Source organism: Drosophila yakuba, chromosome 2L (assembly GCF_016746365.2).
Source record: "Drosophila yakuba strain Tai18E2 chromosome 2L, Prin_Dyak_Tai18E2_2.1, whole genome shotgun sequence".
Taxonomy (NCBI): Eukaryota; Metazoa; Arthropoda; class Insecta; order Diptera; family Drosophilidae; genus Drosophila; species Drosophila yakuba.
The window spans coordinates 26,785,430-26,802,479 of record NC_052527.2 but is presented as its reverse complement, the minus strand read 5'-3'; the positions used below and the strand labels follow the sequence as shown (position 1 = coordinate 26,802,479).

The following is a 17,050-nucleotide window of genomic DNA, read 5'->3' as shown; positions in this document are numbered from 1 at the left end:
CTTTAAGCTGATAGGTGTCATAATTTATAACTCTCTGAAGTTGTGGGATTGTGCCCTTTATTATTTGGGTTATGTGAAAATTGTTCTTTCCAATTAGGTCAACCAGTTGATTCACTAGAGTGCTTTAGCTCTTCTTACGGATAAAAATTGGAGCAGGCTTTGGCTCCTTTTTTTCTCTGATGACAGGTCGCCAGTGTTCTCTACCAGAAACTCGAACCTATAGATGTTTGTTGGCGCTTCGCTAGACGTTGAGTTACTATTGTCACGTGGGATTTTTGATTTGTTTTTGAGTGCTTAATTTTCTTTTAATAGTAATGTAGCGGTCCATACCCGTCTGCAAGGTCAAACCTACCTTTTTGTTTGCATTTAGCTGAAGGGGCTGCGCTTCAGTTTCTTTTTGTTGTTTCCCGTTGTTGTTGTAACTCCAGTTGCGGTAGTTATTGAGGTCACTGTACTTGTCACTGTCGGGAAGCGATGTGCAATTTCTGGAGTGTTTAGCGAAGTTATTGTATTAGCTTTGAGTTTAGGATTTAGGTTCAATGACCGCTCTTTTACTGCATATCTTATAGTTGCGTGCTGTGTTGATATAAATAGGAACTAAGCGTTCTTCTTTTAAAGAAACCGACGTTCGTCTTGCTCCCGCTGGCATGGAGAGCGAATATCGCTTCGGCTCATAGTAATTTTATTTATTTTTATTTATTTTATTTCTATTTTTTCTCAAGAATGACAGAAAAACTTAAAATTCTGACCTGGAATGTCAATGGCGTACTGCCCGAGACGCTAAACGATTAAGTCTACTAGGCTAAGACTGCAACGTTAAAAAACACACGAGGAGGATACTGCGGGAGCAGAGGATAAGAACCTGGCGTGGTCAGTAAGTCATTGGTTGGTGTCCTTTGACAGGGGAGATCATAGCAGACGTGCGGTCTCGGGTGTTTAGCAACAGTGGTTCTGGGAAGAGCTCTAGTTCTAATAAACAACACACGTTGCGGCCCCGCCACCATATTATCCTAGGTCTTATTCGAGATGACACGGATCCTGTCGTCGAAGTTGACGTGGAACAATCTGAACGACGAGGAAATTACATCAAGGAAACTATGCCTCACGGCAGACGGCGAGGGCCGTAGGGAAGGAAGTCGCGAGAGGAGAGACCGGTGCGAAAGTAAAGTGAAACACGTAAAGCCGTTAAAGTTCCTGGAATAGGTGGAGTGGTGCGATGACGTACGGACTGGAGATCAACCAGATTCAAAGAGCGATGCCCCTGAAAGGCAGGAAACAACAGGCTCTGGTCGGAGTTCAAACAAAGTTTCCAGAAATTCTTTCTGCCCAGAGCCTTTATGATGAAGCTGGGGGGTCAGCCAAAGGATGCAGCGACATGGCGAGAGCTTCAAAGATTATATAGGGATGATCAACCCGTCAAGCAGGGAGAAATCAACGGCAGGGTCCACGAGCTATTCCCGAAAGGTGCATCGAGGTGTTTAGGATCACGTACTTACAGACTCAATTCTTCTTGGTCCGTGTGATAACTTGCGGATAACTTGTGTTATCCGGGTGGATGGGACGCATATCAGACTCGATCTTCATTTGTGTCTTAGAAGTGCATAATTCCCCGCACGGCTATTGGATTTTTATTTTTTTTGACTGTTTGTGCGAAGCTTTGGGCACTTATTATATTGATCCTGATGGGGGATTTTTAATACACTTAAACATTTTTCAAAAGGGGCCCTCAACTTGGCTGCTTTTCGGCACTGTGGCTGAACTTCTTGATGCAGATCAGTTCGATTTTATTCGCCTTACGATAGGCATACCTTTCCTCAAATACATTTTTTTCCCATGAGGTCTTTGCTTATCACCAGCTTACAAAACTACTTAGAAAGAATGCTTTTGAATAGGAAGTGCAAAGTGTCAGTCCAACCAGAAACTGAAGTGGATCTTAACATCTGAACCAGTCAAACACATATACTCCAGAACAGCATAAACTGAACAAGACAAAAATGGTCGAAATGTACACACATTAAAAAATGAAAATATATCTCCCGCAGATGAAGTGTTTAATATCGCAGGCATTCCGGGACTGTAGAATTAGCTTTACTTTAAAATACGGCAGACGCCCACAAAAACCTCCTTACGTATTAAGCGAAATACAAAACGTACCGTTTGACATTATACACGCGGAAATCGACACAATTAACGACAACTATAACCTGACAATTATCGATAAAACTTTAGAAATTGCAAAAAAAAATTTAGCTAAACAAAATGCAATTAGTTTCAGGAAGGCATTTAAAAAATTCTTTGGCCAATTTTGTATACCGAAAAAGATAATTTTTGTCAAGGAGACGAATTCGCTGGGGATATATTTACGGATTCCTTAGCCCAATATGACCCTGAACACATCACATCTTTCCAACAATCTAGCAGTAACTCAACTGTCGAACGACTGAATTCCATATTAACAAAAGTAAATAGAATCATCCTTACCAACAAGAAAGAACAAAAATTACAATCACATTACTACGAAATACAGGCAGACACTATTAAAACTTTTAACAATGCAATACACTCAAGCATGAATCTGGACATACACACTTGTTCAAAAATACTATTCAATTTAACACACGACTACTTGACAAAACTGAACGAATTTCATGAACAACTTTATCTATAAATAAAAAACGCAGCCCGGAACGCAGCCCGGAAACGCATATCACCACTAAACGAATCTAGAAATCCCTACGGACAATAACATCATTTACGATCATCAAACATTTAATCCAACTGGAAGAATACAGTCTCCACTGACAAATTTCAAGAACTAATCGCGAACCTTCATAATGATAAAAACATTATTGTACAAAAAATTAAAACAATTGGAACAAAATCTAGCTTACGTCTACCTAGTGAGGGTAATACTTGTAGTAGGCCTTATTAATGAATTGGGCACAATAGTAACAGCAGTCATTGCCAACATGGCAACTACTGTCGAAGGAAGAATAAACTCTGAGCTAAATCAAAACATAAACATATATATAAAAAAATTGATACACGACACCGCAGAAATAAGTATATTTTTAACAAGAATCAATCTTATCTTAGACCTTTTCTACACCCATTTGGTAGGAAAGTGGAAAACCCCTTATTTGCAAAACTTAACATTATTGCAAAATATAAGTTAACGCTTCTAATTTAACATTTCTCACACACTGATCTATGTGTAAAAACAAGAGCTTTTTCTTGAGTATAAATAATAAGTCGGATGGTGCTAGTTTTAATAGTATAAATTTTAATAACAATTCTTGATTATTTCTCCTAACTTTAATCTTCTTCTTCCTATCTGCCACTCACTCGCTAGTACGAGTTGGCAGCATCATGTAACATAAGTTATGTTAACAACATTCAAAAGGAGCGGAATCCAAATACAAAAACCAGAGAGAACGCGATAGTCAAGTTTCCCAATTGACTGATACCCGTTACTCAGCTAGTGGAAGTGCGAAGGAGAGTTTTCAACACTGACAGTCTTTGGCGGCTTGGGGACGTTAGAGTGGGCGTAGCAAAAGGTTTTTTGGCAAATCGATAGAAATTTACAAGAGTAATACTAAAATTAAAAAATATCAAAACATTTTTTAAAAGTATGGGCGTGGCAGTTTTGGGCGGATTGTCGGCGTTAAAATGGGCGGGGCAACATGAATCGACAATTTTGCTCTGCGTCTATGTCCCTGGAGTCTGTATGCCTGATCTCAACATTCTAGCTCTTTTAATTCCTGAGATCTCGACGTTCATACGGACGGACAGACAGACGGACATGGCCAGATCGACTAGGCTATTGATCCTGATCAAGAATATATTTACTTTATGTGGTCGGAAACGCTTCCTTTTGCCTGTTACATATAATACTTTTCAACCAATCTAGTATACCCTTTTACTCTACAAGTAACGGGTATAATTATTCTAATTGGGGTTTGACCCAGCATACCGCTCCCTTGAAAGTATGCGATTGACTTTCAAGAGACAGGTAATAAGGCCAGTTCCCGTATAAGGCGGCAGATGATTCCCTTGGCAGTGCGTACGTTGGCTACACGCACGATGTTATCCGCTCCTGCAATGGTGCTGACTATGCCAAGAAGCCACCGTTGTGAAGGAAGATTATCCTCGTGAACGATGACAGCTAGATTTGGTGAAGTCTTTGTCCAGGTTGTGCGATTTTGGAGCTCGTTTATATACTCGTGGCTTCAGCGACTGCAGATGTGATGCTTAAGTGCGCTGACCCTTTCCTATAAATCCAACTTGTCCAGATTGTCGTCGATTGGTGGAAGTTCAGGTAGTGCTTGTCGCGCCAAGTCCCTTGCATTCACTATCCAGAACTGTTTTCGAATTAAAGCGACGAGCATTCGTGGCCCGGCGTGATAGTTCTGTAGATGAAGATGGCGAGCGAACTGTGATACAAATGTATCCTTAGCTGGGAGCAGGGCAGGATGCTTTTGGGTTTCTGGGTAGTCTGCTAGCTCCAGGCGCCCTCCGACCTTTAGCAGTTGGAAGCCATCTTGAGCGAAGTGAATGGTTTGAATATTCCAGACCCGCAGCAATTCTGCTTACGTCGGCAACAGCAATTGGAATGGTGTGAGTTTACGGAAGCGCTGAATAAATCTGTACAGCCAGGTTATAACTAGTAAGCATCGATGATGCGAACTGATTTTGTAGATTCCTTTAAGCAGTTGATTAGTGGTCGTGTGTACGGGAAAAACTGATTTTCTTTTCTCCAGTTGCACAGTTTTCATATCAATGTCAATTTTGTCTTGACTGTCCTTTGGTCAATGTTAATGATCTTGACGTAGAAACTCAGGTCCCTGGATTGTTCCAACTCGGTGATGGTGCAACCTCTGGACAGGATATCAGTCAAGTGCAGTGGGTAGGAACATGTCTCCAGTGGCAATCTGACGGCTTTCTTAAATTTCAGCAATTCGATTGCGAACAAAGGTTGATAAGGTGGCTGAGTGTTGGCGATTCCAATGTGCTCCACAAAATTATAATTTTGGCAGGGATAGCTTCTTAGTGGGAGCAACTTCGATTAGCTGTACCTTGGTTGGACAATCTCATCCAAGTGTGCGAGCGTAGATGCAGCATCCATACGCTCAAATGGAGGCGTGTATCTGAAAGGTGCGTATCGCTAGTTGAAGGCAATGTGGTGGCATTACTACAGACTCCAACGACGCAAGCAGAGACTTTCAAGCTGTATGAATGCCTTGGGGTACTGACTCACCCCAATGTAGTTTTAGGAGCTAACGTGGAGGAGGTAACGTGGTCTGAATGGGTCCCATACTTGGTCCCATTTTAGGTTAAGCGTGCTGGTTAGCTTTTCGTCGTCCAACTGCAAATGTTTGACTGCAGCGTCGTCGACAAACTTGCAGTGATTTTAATGCCATTTTGCGAGATCTAGTTGGCTATCCTGTATAACCGCTTTAACTTCTCAGGACTTCATCCGCTCCACCCAGGAAGTCATCCACATAGAACGACGATTTGATGGTTTTAACCCCAAACTCCAATTTGACCATGAATTTGTCGGCTAGATTTGATAAACTGCGTATGGCCAGATACGGTGCAACCACTGTTCAATAAGTTACAGTATTCAATGCCAAGGTGCTCAATGGTTGCGATGGCGAAGTTCTCCAAAGAATGTATAGGAATCTGTGATCCGAAGACATGTTGACTTGGCGGAAAATCTTGACCACATCAGCAGTTTTTGCATAGCGATGTATCTGAAAATAAAGGAGTAATGTATAAAGACCTGGCTGAATGGCCGGTCCGACCATCATAATGTCGTTGACCGATTTCTGGGACGTCGTCTTGCAAGATGCGTCGAAAACCACTCCAAGCTTTGTTGATGTGCTATTAGGTTTGAGCACGCAATGGTGCGGTGTATTAAACTGTGGATGTCTCACCAGCCTCATTTGTCCCAGGTCTTGAAACTCCTGCATAAATTCTAAATAGGCCTACCTCAGGCCTTTTCCCTAGACTGCGTTCGAGAGAGAGGAATCTTCTTCTGTCGATGTCGAATGAGGCTCTGAGAACGGTAGGTTCATCTTTAAATGACAGTCGTACTTCCAATCGACCATCTAAGCCGCGTCGTACTGTTTTGGTATAGAACTCCTCACAGTTTCGCTGCTCTGGCGTAAGTGTGTTCTCGGGAGTCTCCACATGATCGATGCGCTATAGCCTTTCAATTTTTTAGTCAATTTCTTCTAGTGCGATAGATGAGTACTGATGAAGTATTCTGGGATAAGCTCGACATTGATCAGACACTATCCAGCAGTGTTTTCTTTCCTAATTTAACTTGGCCGACTGCTAAGTTATCGAAGAAGGTTTCCGTGCCTAAAAGCAAATCGATGCGGCGAGACTAGTTAAAGTTTTCGTCGGCAAGAGATGAGTGCTGCGGACGGTTCCACGAGGAAATGTCAATTTCCGATTCTGGATGATGCCTCGACTTGATATTGGTGGTTGCATGGTGAATTTCATATCCGAGGAGTTTGCCCAAAGGCTTCGACTGCCACGGAGCAAGTGCAACCTCGAGCTTCGTAGCATTGGTGAGATACAAACGCAAATTTGCGTTGTGTAGTTGTCTGCGGTCACCTGGAAAGCTCGAACCGTTTCAAGAGCGAGTCCTCAAAGACAGTTTGACCACTGGTTGAACTTCTCGATCTAAGACATGGATGGCTGGTGGCCAACGACTTCATTAAATGACAAGATGAAGTTTTGGTACTAGCAGTATCTGCCGTCAGATGCCGGCAATGATAAGAGCGGGAGCTTAACTGCAGATGTGTGATCAAAACTGACCGTGGATTCGTGAATGCCCGTGCTGGATGCATCTGGTCCAAGTTGTTCCTCAACGCAAACCCTGGCGTGGATAAATAGTTCCTCTATTTTGAAGCGAGTATTACGCTGTGCTTCAGCTGGCTCCATCGGCTCTATGGCGTCCTGAGTAGGTTTAAAGTACGATTCCAAAATCGACAAACGGATAATTCCAACGGAGATAAATTTAAACCAGGTTCCACTGATTTGCTCATACGTGTAAGGTTTTCCAGAGCACTCGTTCGCTGAAGTTGCTTCAGCGAAGACATTTTGCAGATGTTTGTTTACTTTATTTATTTTCGATCTGGCAATGCGTTGCTTGACGAGGTATGTGAGAGCGAGCGAGACGACGAGATGTAGTGAAAAATTTTCGTTCGCCAAGCCTAGAGTGCAATCGATGTGTTGCGGCAGAATAAGGTTATGTATGGGGGTGCTCCTAGGGGCTATAGATGTATAGATGGAGGACCGAGATGTCGACTCCAACTATGGCGATGACACTTGGAGAATGGTATGTCCACTCCAACGACGTCCAGGGATGCAGCGGGAGACCCTTGAATATGGCCGGCAGCTGCGATGCTATAAGTTGTGCGCAAGTGCACGAGCGAAAATTCTATGCGGACGCTGGGTAGACCAGCAGCGAATGCAATGCGCGAATGTACCAGAGTTTGGCAGAGCAAAGGTCGTAAATGCGCGTGCTAGACTTAGAGCAAAGTAAAAATGGGGGCGAACATAACAACAACAATCACCAAAATGAACTAAAAAACTAGCACAAGTCCTGTCACGGGCGCCAAAATCTAAAACAAGAGCTTTTTCTTGAGTATAAATGATAAGTCGGATGGTGCTAGTTTTAATAGTATAAATTTAAATGACAATTCTTGATTATTTCTCCTCACTTTCACTTCTCGTGGCTTTCTTTCAATTTCAGTCTTCTTCTTCAATCTGTTCTATTCACACTCTTTTACAGTCTTCTTCTTCCTATTTGCCACTCACTCGCTAGTACGAGTTGGCAGCATCATACAACATATGTTATGTTAACAACATTCAAAAGGCGCGGAATTCAAATATAAACAAAATTATTTTAATTGGGGTTTGACCCAACACTTTGGTTTAACGACCCTAAAAATTTATTCACTGGTTGGTAAGTCCGTTCTGTGGAAGTGGGATCGACTGCTGGGCTGCGTTAGACCTCTTGTTAGGTGGTAAGGGTGCGAAGAAAGCTTGCTGTGATATTTTTTCGGAGTTATATATTATACTGGTAGTTACAGACCTTATATGTTTGATATCAATGTATGATATCAATTTTACTGGCAATCCCCTCTATCTGTAAGGCAAAGATCCAGATTGGTTTCTGTTCAGAATTGTATAATAAGACCTAAGCGGGGAGCGCACGTTTATGAGCCACTGTAGATTGCTGATATTAAGTTTTAGATGAGTTTTATGGCTTCAATATGCCTGCGCCTTGTGAGTTTTCTGTCAGGGTGTACGCCTAGGTAAGTCACCTTTTCTGCCCTGAGGAGTGCGAAAGTGGTGGGCACTCTTGTTTGTTTACTTTTATTCGACACTTTTAATGTCTTTGAGATGTAAGGCTTGTTGATCTGTAGCTTGGAAAGCAGACTTTGAGCGGCTAAAAATAGCTGTACCATCGAAAAAAGTTGATATTGTTAGGAGTATATTTATTGGGATGTCTGCTGTGTAAAGTAGGTTTAGAGTTAAACCGTATCTGGAGGGGCTCCTTTTATTTTAAGGTCAGCAGGAGTGGTAGTGTTGCCTCGGACTGCAAACTAGCTGACATAAAGGTGTGGCTTTATAAGCTTGTGTTTGCTTTTAGCAGAGCTGTTCTGATTTTTAACATTAATCCATTAAGCGTGGTTAGGTCGAAAGATTGTTATACATCTAAAAAAAACTGCTGTACAGTATTCTCGATTTTAGAATGTGGTTCTAATATCTGTCGTTACTCTATTCACTTGATCAATAATTTCATGGCTTTAACGAAAGCCAAATTGATCAGCTGGGATTATGTTGTGGGAGGAGGATAATTTTTGCCACTATGATGATGAGAGTAAGTAATCTCAACGGATCAAACAGCGAAGACGCCGTGGCCACCTCCTTCGAGTAAATGTACCGGGGGGTGTCGGTCAGTTCCCTCTCCCACATGAGGTCCGATCCTTCTTTCTAACAGGCAACCTGCCTCCAAGCCGCGTGGTTCTGCCTTCCGCAGCTCCTCCTGCCGCCGCTTCTCCTTTTCTACCTGGTCCATCGACCGCTTTAGGACCACATGCATGGCCGTTCTCTGCTGCATGCAGATCCGCGTCTCTTTGGCGGCCTCGTACTTCTTCCGGGCTGCGAGGCCCATATTGCCTCCAAACTGTCGTTGGACGTTGGATTACCGATGTCTCCCCGCTCCCTTTGGGATTTTGCCTCTTCAAAGGCTGGGGCGGTCCCTGGTAGGATCCGGTCTGCCGCTCAGTCCCAGGCCCTGTCCAGTCTCCACCTCCATCTTTTCTGGGCGGGTTCTCCTCCCATTCCAGGTCGCTTCATTCGGGCGTGACCACCGATCTCCTTTATTGTCCTCGACTCCACGCCTCGGAGCTCGGGTGGGCGGGCGAATAGGCAACCGCCCTTGCTACTTGGCGGACCTTGACCCAGAGCAGCCAGCTTTAGCGCTTCTTGTCGGGTGATTCGAATTCACGGTGATGGTTCGATCTCGTATCTCCACGATACCTCAGTTTCGAGCATCCTTTTTGGACTTTCCTGTTATTTTCCTCAGTGTATGTATGGGTGTCTCCCTCTCTCTTCGCCACCGTTATGTCTTCTTGCCCATTGTATCCCGGGGCCCGGTCTTCAGTCTGCATCTGTCTGTCTCTGACTCCAGTTGTTTATCCTTACGGTACTGCTCTGTTACGCCGTACCGTCTATCCTCTTTCTTCGAAATTTAATAGGCGGTAGATCCTGTTGGCTCTGGAGATAGACGGCTAGCTTTCCTGCTTCCTCGATCCTCCTGTCTCGGCTGTGGCAGTACTTTAGTTCGCTCGCGGCACGTCTAAGGCTGACGGCAGAGTGCGCGCGAGAAGCGAAGCGATGCGAAGCGTAGCGAGAAGCTATGAGCAAAGCGATAAGATGACAGAGTGAGAGCGAGACGAGAAGCGAGCTACATTGCTCTCTTTTATTTATAAATGTGAACGAGATGGATTCGGACGAAGAATTTTTCGCATCAAGTGCAACTATAAACCTTATAATAAAAAAAAAAACCGGCGTCCACCCCCTAAACACCAACAGAAATGAAAAAAGGGGAATTACACAATTTATACAATGATTTGCAAAACTACCCAGATAGGTTCTTTAACTATACGCGTATGTCTATTTCGACTTTTGATTATATATTAAATATAATTAATAGTCGTTTGATAAAGAATTGGCCAAATTTTGTTATACACCCCATAATGCTTTGTCAAAAATTAATAATAACATTGAGGTAAGTTTTTAATATATTTATTGTGTATCGGAAATATCGTCAAAAGAAAAATTAAAAATTGTTTTTTGAATTTCCATTCGGCATAATAATTTTTTTTCGGATCCATTTTCCGCAAGTATGGTAGTAGGCTGTCAAAAAATGCCTCGTCGTCGTCTTTCTCTTTTTTATTGTTCAATAGCAACCAATTCCTCCGCTGCAGTCACCTTCTTTTGTTTTTTTTTTTGGTGGACAAATTGGTTGATCATCACACTTCTGATGAAAATCCCGGTGAAGCTGCCTCGAAGGTAAATTGTGATGATGCGTCAAAACTTCCAACCAATTTGCTCGGTTTCATCTGGTTTTTTAAAAAAAGCAAACTGGTGAAATGAGGCCAAGAAGTGTAATGGCTGTAAGCCTCCTCCGAAATTCCAGGGTCTCCAGATTTGGGAATTTTGGTAATTTTTTTCCATTCGCCTCGGAACTGGTCGCGGATGTTCTTCCATTTTTTTTTTTAAACAGCCTTCTGAAATAAAAATTGTATTAATTACACTAATGTCGAAAATTATCCGTATTTAAAGATTTTTAGCTACTGGAGCATCTTTCGCATCATTGGCATATTAATTTAAAATTGGGCGGACTACTGTTTCAGTTGTTGTAAAAGAGACTGAAATAGCTCTTTGGGAGGAGCTACAACCGCTACATATGCCTCAGCCCACGAAGGAAATAATTAGCCAGACGGCAGACAAATTTTGGAATCTGTGGAACTTTCCCAATTGCGCTGGAGCAATTGATGGAAAACACATCCGTATTAAGTGTCCAGCGGATTCTGGGTCTATGTTCTATAATTATAAAAAGTACTTTTCGATAGTACTTCAAGCGATAGCAGATGCCAATTGCAAATTTATTGCCATAGAAGTTGGAGGTTACGGAAAAAAAAGTGATGGTGGAACATTCAATGCATCACAACTGTATATGATGCTAAAGGCTCGACAATTCTTGCCGCCAGATTCTTGCTCGCCTGGAACAAACACAAAGATGCCATATGTTTTTATTGGTGATGAGGCTTATCCATTACTCGGAAATCGTTTAAGGCCATATTTAAGAAGGGATATAAATGCAAACAACGAATATTTTAACCGTAGACTTTCCAGAGCTCGAAGATGCATTGAATGCGCCTTTGGTATCATAACATCCAAATGGCGTCTTCTCTGGAAGCCTATTAAGACAGATCCCAGTTTTGTTGATATAATTGTGAAGAGTATATAAATTGTGCATAATTCAATTATTAACCTGGAAGGGCCATATGATATTGATATGGAAACACAAAATTTCCATATTGACACCGAAACTCATAACGACGAAACTTTCAATTATGTTAATTTAAGAACAGGCCAATTAATTAGAAACGCCTTTCGCGACTTTCTTTGCACTCACAGAAACACCGAATAAAAATATGTAAATACAAATAGTTCACAGTTATTAATAAATCTATACTTACTTTCTGTTTCAAATATGTTTTTCATCTCTGTCCAATTTTTTTTTCACCAAGGCTCTATTATGATAGATCTTGCTCTTTTGATCCCATAGCGCTGGGCGTAAAAATATTTCGTCAATTAATTTTTCAACGTTTATCTCCATTTCGTTTTGTTTTCTCACAAATCCCACCAAATGAAAACATTAAAAACGCATGCTTTGAAAGCAAACGGTAAATAAAGCACAGAATGCAACAAAACAATCGTACGCTCTGAGCGAGTTGAAGCGATAAAGCAGGTTGCAAAATGCTCTCTCGCTTTGCTCTCGCTTTATCGCTTGAGCACGCTACTCGCCTCGCTCTCACTCTGACATATTTCGAGTGATTTCACTTAAAAATGCTTGGAGAGCTTTATCGCTCGTTCTCGCCCAATATTATCGCATCGCTTCGCTTCTCGCGCGCACTCTGCCGTCAGCCTAAGTTGACTCTCGCCTTGGTCTGACGCTGAAACGGTTGTCATATAGCGTCCGTTCTCAGGTCCTTCACGTAATCTCAATGGTGGAGATCTCACCTTCCACCGGTGGTGGGGATTGTAAATTCCGGCTGTGGCCAGACACCTAAACAGTCCTCCGGTCTCATTTAAATTCCTTGGTCTCACTGTACCGGGTACCGTGGGTAGTAAAGAAACCGGTGGCGGCTCTTAAAGATTACTAGCGATACGAAATCCACAATCTGATAACCAGTGACACTAAAAGCAAGCTTGGCCGCAAATCCCTCGGAGACTCTGGTTGCCTTTCTGTACCTAGCGTACAATGCGTTCGGTAGTCTGGGCTCGGGGCCTTGTGTAAAAAACGCCGGTGAGTAGCCCGTATACTCTGATGCACTTGTCTTGTCTCTTGTCTGTGATCACCACGTACGCGACTCCAAAACTCGCGACAATGCGTTCCCGATTGCATTCTGCAACGCATCCGCCATGGCTGTTCGCGAAGGTACCAACTCAGTCCATCTAGAAAATCTGTCGATCAGCACCAACAACATATTGTTTCCATGGTTCGAACTGGGCAATGTTTAGACGGCAATTCTTTTGTTTAGCCATTTCAGCACCATGTGATCCGTCACTACCTTGACTTTAAAGTATGGCTTTAATTTCCAAATTGCCCACACAATTGCCAAAAACTCCATTTCTGTTGTTAAAACGTTTTGCTCGGCTCCGTTTAGGGTCCGTTTAGGGATAGAGTACGAAATAACTTTCCCGCCCTCTTCTGTATCCTGCGTGAGAATCGCGCCTATCCGTCATCCCACGCCAGGACTGGGTCTGTGACCAATCTTGCTTTTACCTCCTCAAAGGCTTGCTAGTGGTCCTGTGACCATGTGAACTAGGTACCCTTGCGTAGGGTGGTTAGTGGCCTCACAATTCGTGCGAGGTCAGGCACGAAACGTCGGTACCAAGATGAAACTCCAAGGTACTGTCTCAGCTCACGGACCGACGAAGGTGGTTCTAACCGGGCTATGGCTGCTACCTTTTCTGGGTCCGTACCTATCCCTCGGCTTGTAACGCGATGTCCTAGGTAAACTTCTTCTTGCTTGAAGAATGGTCATTTTTCTGGGTTTATCTTTAGGTTCGTGTTCTTCGGGGCAACCAATAACGATGATGTCATCTTGGTACGCAAAGGCATGTGCCAAACATTTCCGGTAAAATCACCTGGTCCAATTTAATTGGATGTAATTTATTGGTGGTACAGCCAATGTACGGGCTCCTCGGCTATACTTGATGTTCCGGCCAGAGCGAAATTCCGTGAGCTTATTTATTTATACACGTCGCCTTCTTTGCCATCCTTTTGGACCACCTCTTCTTTTGGACCACCTCAAAGTCTACAACAAATAATTCACTTGCTTACTCTTAAGAGCCGAAAATAACTGCAGACAATTTTGAAAAAATTGTTGGTCGATGGCGTCAGCATCCCAGTAGAGATTTGGCTTGAAAATTTTGTGCAGAATGCAGATGCATATGAGCTTACGGAAAAACAACGGTATGTGCAGGCACGAGGAAAAATGGTTAAAATGGCCAAGTTGTTTTTGAAGTCAGAGTTGGTGAGCACATATGAGCAACATAAAAATGCCCTAATTGGCAAATTTAAACGCGCGTCGAAAAGTACCGATGTACATGCAAAACTGACGCACAGGAAGAAGAAGAGCGACGAAAGCATGCACGAATACATGCTAACATTAAAAAGATTGCAGCACTTGGACAAATTGATGTTGAGTCTATTATCGCTTATATAGTTGACGGGCTGGATATTAAAAGCGAGTTCAAATTTGCATTGTATGGCAGCAAATCATACAGAGAACTGTACGAAAGCAAGTGTGTTATCGAAAAGCCGCAAAAGCAATACAGGGGTGGCAGAAAAAATATAACCGATGGAAAAAGTATTCTTTGCTACAACTGCGGCTCTAATGAACACATGAGAAAAGACTGCAAGGCAGAAACAAAATCTTTTCAATGTGCAGGCAGCGGTCATATATCTTTAAATTGTCTACAAGCTGTAAAAAGTGTTCAAGTCGTAAAAGATACTACGCGCGTAAAGATACAGGCGCTGTGTCGCCTGCCTTGTGGACACAGGATCCGATATGTCAATCGTATGTCAGTCTTTGTACAAAAAACTTCAAAGTACTGTGATGCAGAAGTGTTACTCCGTTCTACGAGGCCTTGGAAACGCTAAGACGCAGCCGATAGGTTCATTTATGGGCAGAGTACACGTTGACGGTTGAACAGAATTGACTTTCTGGGCCACACCGTGGAAATGGGCAAGATTTGACCAAGACGCAAGCTGTGCAGAGGTTCAAATGTCCAAAGAACATAAAAGGCGTCCAATCCTTTTTGGGGTTGACCGGATTTTTCCGCAAATTCATTCGAGATTACGCTCAGGTCGCTGGCCCGTTAACTAACTTGACGTGGTTTTCAAGATGGAGGCAGAAGAACTAAACGCTATAAGCTCCGAAAAAAATTCATTGTCATCAGAACCTGTACTAAGTATATACCGTCGACAGGCGCCAAGGATGGATTTGGTGCAGTATTGACACAGGAGTTTGACAAGCAGCAGCATTCTGTATTTTATCGGAGCAAAAAGACGCCGCAGAGCGATTCAAAGCTGGAGGTTAAAGCATCATATCTTGCCATGCAGAAATTACGCTACTACCTGCTAGGCATACATTTCAAGTTGGTGAAAGATTGCGCTGCTTTTTCGCAAACAATAAATCCTTGCTTTGCAGGACTTTAATTTCGAAGTCAAACATCGCTCCGGCAGCAGGATGAAGCACGTTGACAGTGTCAGTCGATATCCACAAGATGTTTTTGCCATAACATCAGAAGTTACAGCTAGATTAAAAGTTGCCCAGGAAGGATAACTACATTAAAGCTATAGCAGAAACATTAAAATTGCAGCCGTATGAAAATTGTAAGCTGAAAGGTGGAATTGTATACAACACCATGAACGGCAGTGACTTGTTGGTCGTACCTAAAACAATGGAGCATGAAGCTATAGCGGATGGACACAGTGTTGGCCATTTTGCATTGCAAAAAACAATTCACACACTACAGCAGCAGTTCTGGATACCACATATGGAACGAAAAGTAGCCCAGCTGATTAACACTTGCGTCAAGTGCATTATTGTTAAGAAGAAGTTGGGAAAGCCAGAAGGATTTTTGAACTGCATTGAAAAGGGAATGGTCTAATATTTTTGGTCAGCCGCTACGCATTATCAGTGACAGGGGCGTGGCATTTACCGCAAACAGCTTTAATGAATATACCAAGTCAAATGGTATTGAACACGTTTGGACAACAACAGAGTTGCCCTACAATAACTGCAACATGTGCAGAAAATATGAAGCTATGGGAGTACGCGTCTACAAATGAAGAAATATGATCGTCTGGGTCAGACGACATCGATCAGGATGGCCGAATGTAACGATAGTTATTGATATGCGATGATCGATAATCTTCGCAAGGGGTAGCGTCGTGAGCGCAGGCAGAAGAGAAAGAAGGAGTTATAAGAAAATGGACAAGCATAGAGTGAGTCGAAGAAGAAAAAAGCGAGTTGAAAGTTGTGCAGTAAAAAGATCGTCAAGCCGAAAGTTGTCGTGTCCGGAGTAAGGCAAAGTTGTGTAGTCGTTGATCAAAATATTACTAAGATAAACAATTGTGCTAAACAATATATATATAAATATATTATTTGTATTTTAAAAGATAAGATGACATTTGTTCTTTTTATTATTTGTCTTGTATACTAAAAATTTGATTGGCTTTGAAAAATAATTTAAAACATATTATTTTTGTAAATTTCTATTGATATTCTTTTTTTATATTTGTTCATTTAATTTTTGCCAATTTCTATCGATATGTAAGTAGAAGGTTGAACTTTTTTATTAGCACTCTCCATAGCTTAGTAACGGGTATCTGATAATTGAAGAACTCGATTATAGCGTTGTCTCTTGTTTGTCCCACTATCTTTCTTTCCACTCAATTCTCAAACGCCTTGTCTCATTCTTCATCCCCTTATTGTACCACAATTTCGGCCATCCTAATTTTTAGTTCATTCCAAACCCACTTGATTACCAACATTCCTTACATGATTTTTTTTTTAGTTGTCTTTTTTTCGTTCGAATTTTTTGCTCATTCTTAAGCTCATTAGCATTCAGTGCGTGAGGAGGTGTGATGTTTATGTTTTGTGTATCGGATCTAGATCTAGATCCACAATGTTTAAAATTCGACATTCTACACAGCTTCGAACTACTCTATCTAATTTTGGTTCTACATTATGTATTGCATACTGCCGTTCTATTGTTTTCTTGCTTCTTCTTGCATCAGGCTCAGATCACACACGGAATCAATCATTGCGATAAAATTTACATCGCTTTTTGACGTAATCGTAAGGATTAAGTCCTTTGATTTTGGTTTATATAGTACTCTTCTCGTTTGTCCTTCCCTATTTTCCATTTATATCCATGTCCCCAGTTTTGTTGAATTTAAAGCATATAATCGGCGCTCTACATTCCTTGCAAAATTCCCCACTCTGTCACTTTTAAAATATTTTTCATTGTTTGTGTTTAGCTATTGAGCTTTTTCAATAGCTGTTGCGAATAATAAATAGCCGAAGAAAGTTTGTTTATTTTCCGATACTGTTTATTTTGCGAATTGTTTACGGCAGCTAGGGCCGACAAAGAGCTATATCGAATGCACAAGTTGAGTCTTTGCCGAAAAACGAAGAAGTGACAATTGGCGGGACAG

The 17,050-nt window shown here is 42.1% G+C and overlaps 1 protein-coding gene and 1 long non-coding RNA gene across 19 annotated transcripts in view; both read right to left on the bottom strand.

Annotated features, from left to right (window-relative positions):
- Window positions 1-17,050, bottom strand: part of LOC26536134 (protein CEPU-1) — a 427,226-nt gene that overhangs the window by 347,040 nt on the left and 63,136 nt on the right. The gene's annotated exons all lie outside the window — the stretch shown is intronic.
- LOC120320622 lies at window positions 7,763-16,948 on the bottom strand. Its single transcript, XR_005560151.2, has 2 exons — window positions 11,793-16,948; window positions 7,763-10,817 (listed from the first exon to the last, which is right to left on the bottom strand). It is a non-coding gene; the product is annotated as an uncharacterized LOC120320622 (long non-coding RNA).